We start from the raw sequence: 6,000 nt of genomic DNA, 5'->3' as shown, positions 1-6,000 counted from the left end.
CATTAGTATCCTAAGGTGTATTGGCTAAAACTTGTTGATCTATCGAAGCACATTAATTGGATCTAATATTAGTCGTGTGTCATTAGTTAACCCCTATCTTAACAAGTTCAAGATTTGTTCACTTGTTAAAAAGAAGAATCATTCATTTCACTACATACTAGCTCAAATCCATAAGATATTAGTGCTTAAGCGACTAATTTCATTGTTTCTCTCCTTACATTTTATCTTTTTCTGTGTTTACAAAAATTTTCAATTCTCTTGTATTAGTGGAGGAATATTGGTAATGCAAAAATCTAACCGTTATAATATGATCGTTGGAATCTGACCGTTACATTATGGACGTTGAAATTTGACCATTGCAATATGGACGTTGAATTTTTGGGATCATTTTGCCCCTTTGAGAATCCTATAAATAAGATTCATTTCTCCTCATTTTTACAAGTAACAAATCAGAGTCTCTATCACTCTTCTTGTTTCCCTCATCATTCTTTATTATTTTACTAAATATTATATTAAAGGAAGTTTGTCTAGGAGTTTGGGTTTTAAGTGGGACCGTTTGTGATCCTTCCAAACTTTCCTAGTAATTGATCTTAGTGTGATTTTTTTCTGGGCAAATTTTCTACTACCTTTAAAATTATTTTTGATATTATTTTCTATAAACTGAAGAAGAACAATATCAAATTTTTTTGTATCTTTCCCATTCGGGTAGACAAATTTGGAATCATTGTGTTAACCTTGGGGGGCGAGGTCCATTTTCGATTACACCGATCAGGGCAAAATCACTTCTAAAGCAGTAGTTTTCCACGACGTAATATTTATTTATTTATTTTTCCCTTATTAATTGTATTTGTCCGTGCTAAGTCTTTATTTTGTAATAGGAATTGTCCAACAATAACCAAAAATACTTGTATTTTAAAATGATACAATTTAAAATGCTAGCATTCTAAAAATCTCCAAAATTTTAAAATTTCTTGTCCAAACATACTTTAATTTTAAAGTTTATAATTTTTTTTTTAAATCCTAGAAATATTACCAAAGAGTTACTCCAACAACAACAATTCGGTATAATTAAAATTCTCTTTTATGGATATTCCTTTTATTAAAAAAGCAAAATATTCTTGCAAAAAAAACATAAGTATGTAAATAGTAGACTGTTAATAGGTTGGGCTACCCGTCCAGGCTTAAAGGTATGCTCAAAATTTGGAAGGGTTTGGATAAAAATATTGTGTTCAAAAAATAGGTTTGGGTTAAAAAAAATAAGCCAATTTAAAATATGAATATTTGAGTTTGAACATTTAAGACTCGAGCTTGGTTTGGCCCTGTCCACTTTTCATGTTTAATGTTATATATGTTATGTAATTTATAATACATAAATTTATAATATTATATAATACTACTCAAATGTAAATATTAATTTTTTTAAAAATGATTATATATAAAACTCTAATAAATAAAAATAAATAAAATAATTAAATATTAAAATAATATAAATATATACTTTTAAAATTTTTAAAAATAATATAGGCAAGCCTAAAATGAGTTTAAACTAACCATTTACAAATATGAAAATGTTTAAGCAAAATTTTAAGTCCATATTTCAAAAAGAATTAGACTTAAACAAATATAAAATATATTAATATCATACTTAGGCTTGACTCAAATCCAACATGACCCATAAACACTACTAAAATATTGTAAATTTAGAAGAGAGAATTCAAATTCAAATTGAAGTCACAGAAAAGATGACTAACAACAAATATTAACAATATATTAAAATTTATTTGTCATATATTTTAATTATTTAAAAATATTTAAATTTTATTTTTCATATATTAAAATATTAACAACAAATTATAATAAATTATTTTTATATTCTTATTAAAATATCAAAATATTAATTAATTTAAACATTATTTAAATGTTTATTTGTTATTTTATAACACTATGTTTAAAATGGATATTTTATTATTTTAAAATATTTTTGACATCAATATTAAACACTTAAATATTAAACTACCAAATTTTTAAATGTATTTCTTAAAATCACTTCTCCAAAGCACTCCTTAAAAGCAATTCTTAAAAGTAAGACTAAACTAGGCCAAAGAGGAAAGAGAATTATTTTTATAAAAAGAGCAAGTGTGAGTTGGATCTAGCATAATTAATAATTTTAAGATGTTTAAAATAATAAGATTTTCACAAATATAAAAATTATCTCATGTAAAATTGGAATCAATCATTAGATTTGATAAAAAAGAACACCATTGTAAATAAAGTTTTACCTCTTCATCTTCTTTTTTTGGTCACGCAAACTTCAATGACAAACGTTATAGATTATTATTAGTTTTATGTGTATAACCTTAATAAATAGAAATCTTTTTTTTTAGTACGTTCATTAAATGAACATAAGTGATTTAATATGTACTAAAGTAAATAATTTAATCACTTTAAATTAAGTTATTTGATTTTAGAATTGATCTATAAAATGGGTGAAACTCTTATATACTCTTACTTGGCCCAATAAATAAAATGTAAACTTTAATAGCATAAATGTTGAGCATGTGTGACAAAATATAATATTCATAATCACTACCATATTACAATGAATTGCAAATGTAAATTATGAGAGTTGTATATAGTTTAAGTCATATACTACAACATTACAAGTTAATGTAACATGTCTTTAAATAACATAAATATCACATCTTGGCTAATATTATAATCCTTTTTTAAATAATTTCAAATAAATTGTGTGTACACAAACACGATAAACAGAAAATATGTTAATTTTATATCAAAAACATAGTAACTGACTCAAAGTGTCAAATTATCATAAGATCAATTCTATGTACATGTTTTTATAAATGTCTTTGGTTATAAGCTTTTAGTTAACAAATCTATATTAATGAGATTAGTTCTAATGTGCTTTGTAAACATTCATTGTTCCTAAACTTCCTCTTTAACGGCAAAATATTTTAATTTCATACATTTTGCATCTGTGGAACATTTTTTTTTTTTGATAAAATAAACAAAGAAAATTACATAGAGTAGGTCATAAGCAAATTAACAAAAGAACTATCATCCTTCAAAGTCTTTTCAATCTCTAGAGGGGGGTCCTCAAATAATAAATTTTTATTCTAGGAGAAAAATAATAATGTAGAATTATCAAAATAAATTTTCAGCAACTTAGTAACGGTGTCGACTTGCCCTAGTTATGAAATAAGTTATGTAACCATAATTATGCATAATGACCTCAAAACATGCCACAAACTCTGCTTTCGTCATAAATGATAAAGTGATAGATTATTTAGCACATTTCCATAACATGATTCCTTTAACAAGTAAAAAAAATAGGCAAAAGTGGATTTCTATTGGAAATTCAATGACAATTTAAATTTCCATTTACTTTTAGATGGTTGAATCATTTGAGCATGTATTTTTTTTTTCAAACCACCCACCTTTGAAGTATATGGAATTGGTTCTATTTCTTTCCATCCTACATATTTTGAGGATATTGTGTGACAAATTTTGTTGAACAATTATTCATGTTAGATCTCTCTAGAAGTATATGGAATTGGTTCTATTTCTTTCCATCTATTTTTTACTAAAAACAAATCCTATTGAACAATTATTCATGTTAGATCTCTCTAGAAGTTTTTTGATAGAGTTTTTTTTTAGACAACCTTAACAATCCTTGTAGTTAATCATAGAATATCTTAATTCCTATCCTATAAAATGTCCCTCCTATATCTTTCATTTCAAAGTTATTTGAGAGAAAAACTTTTGTCTTATGCAATATACCTAAATAATTTGCAACAAGTAAAATATTGTCAACATCTAAAATTAAAAAAAAAAAAAACTTGCTCCCATTGATCTTTTGATACATACACGTATTAATGATGCTTTCTTGAAAATTAAAAGACTTTATAGTATCATTGAACTTGATGTAGCATTTTCGTAAATCTTATTTTAATCTATGTGTTAACTTGTTAAGTTTACACACCATATGACATGTAATTTCAATTAAGAAACCTTCTAGTTGATCCATATAAACTTCTTTATTAAAATCACATTTATAAAGATGATTGATAGCAAGATAAATTCATATTTTTAATACATTTGTTTTTGGCTAGTTATCGAATAAGATACTACTAGACTTGAGTTTTTCTTATTAGAAATAAAATTGGTGTGCCGAAATTCAAATTCATATAAAAAAGGGCTAAATTGGAATGAAAAGTAAAAATGAGGGCCAAATTGAAGGATTGAAGATTTAGTAGTTTGCTGGATAAAGATCAAATTATTTTGATATTGTTAATATCCTATAAATGGATTAAAATTGATTTTTAGTTTAAATTTGAAATTTGATTTTTGATTTTTAGTTAATATTATCTTAAGAGAAACGTGCTAAATTTTAGTATGAAATATGTATAAATACCTAGTGTTGATAACACTTGAGAACATACTAGGTTTTTTTGAATAAATCAATTCCTTTCTTTTTTTTCTTTTCTTGCGTCAGTAGGCATTTGGCATTCTGCCAATTTTTTTTCTCAATTCCAATATTTTGGCTAATTTACCTTTCAAGTCCCTTTCACTTTCCCCTTCCTATCATTTCCACTAAAACCATTTCTAGCGAATCGGAATGATTCATTTCATGTTTAACTAAGTCCCTTTTTAGCCTTGGCCTGGTTATCACCCTAACAAAACAATCGTGAGATATGAACCCACACTAAAAACCTTTTTGATACGGTATTCACTATCTCTTTAGTATATGAAATAGTACAAATTCGTCCCTTAAAGCTGATTCGATTTCAATTCAAAAAGCATGCGTTAGGTTGGAGTTGTTTTGCGTACAGTTGGGAGGTTGAGTCGGCCGTCCTAAATTCAAATTCTCGCGAATAAATTGACGTGTTCAATTAGAAAAAGCTAGTTGGATTCCGTTAAGGGAGATAGAGATCGGATTTAAATGACCCACGCGATTAAGGTCATTGATTCGAGTTGAGCTTTTCAGATCGCAAGACTGTCGAAGTCTTAAATTACGGGCACGTGTCACGTGGTTAGAAATTCGACAAGGGTCGATTTGCAGGTTATACTGGAACCGACTACAAAATGAAATGTTGATGGTTGAGGCATCTCAATCGTTATAACCAACTTATTGGTTTGAAGGGAAAAACCATTTTTCAAGGATCGGTTCAAGATTCCGAGTGTACTGAGGCTAAGGCTAAGCTTTAAGATATTTTATTTTGCTTAATTTATTTTGCAATCACAATTCTTTTATTTTTACTTTATTTTTATATTTTTATATTATTATCTTTATCAACTAAAATCCTCTTTTTATTTTCAACATTGTAACGCACAGGTCGTGGGCACGACTGTTAGCGCGACAATAATTTTGGTCACGAGAAAAGGCGAAATTAGATAACCTGTTTGTAACAGCCCGATTCTCAGTGGTGACAGAACAGTGGTTTCGAGACCATAAATTTCTATCATGTCGACTTGTAAATATTATTTTTAAAATATTTATGGAGTCTTTAGTGTCATATTCAAATTTTGATTAAGAAATTATAACGTTTAGATAGTTAATTAAGTAAAAAGGATTGAATTAAAAAAGGTGCAAAATTTAATAATTAGTGCATTTAAATGATTAAATAGTTTAACAACTACATGAGAAGGGACTAGAGGTGTGCATGGGCCGGGCTACCCAGCTCGGTCCGAAGGCCCGACTGAAATGTGGGAGGGTTTGGGCAAAAATATAGGCCCGAAAAATGAGCTTGGATAAAAAAATAAGGCCCGTTTAAAAAATGGGCCGGACCTCGGGTAAGGTATTTTTAGCCTGGGCCCGGCCCGAATCACTAAAGGACAAAAAAAATCTGCATATTTTTTTTATTTTTGAATGTTATTTTCTTGTTGTTTTCTCCCAATTTTGCTACCATTTTACTATTATGTTGCTATTATTTTGTTGTTATTGTTTGGATATTGTATAAAATTTATTTTATCGTTAATTTT

This window comes from Gossypium arboreum, chromosome 10 (assembly GCF_025698485.1).
Source record: "Gossypium arboreum isolate Shixiya-1 chromosome 10, ASM2569848v2, whole genome shotgun sequence".
NCBI classification, from domain to species: Eukaryota; Viridiplantae; Streptophyta; class Magnoliopsida; order Malvales; family Malvaceae; genus Gossypium; species Gossypium arboreum.
This window is presented reverse-complemented; position numbering follows the sequence as displayed.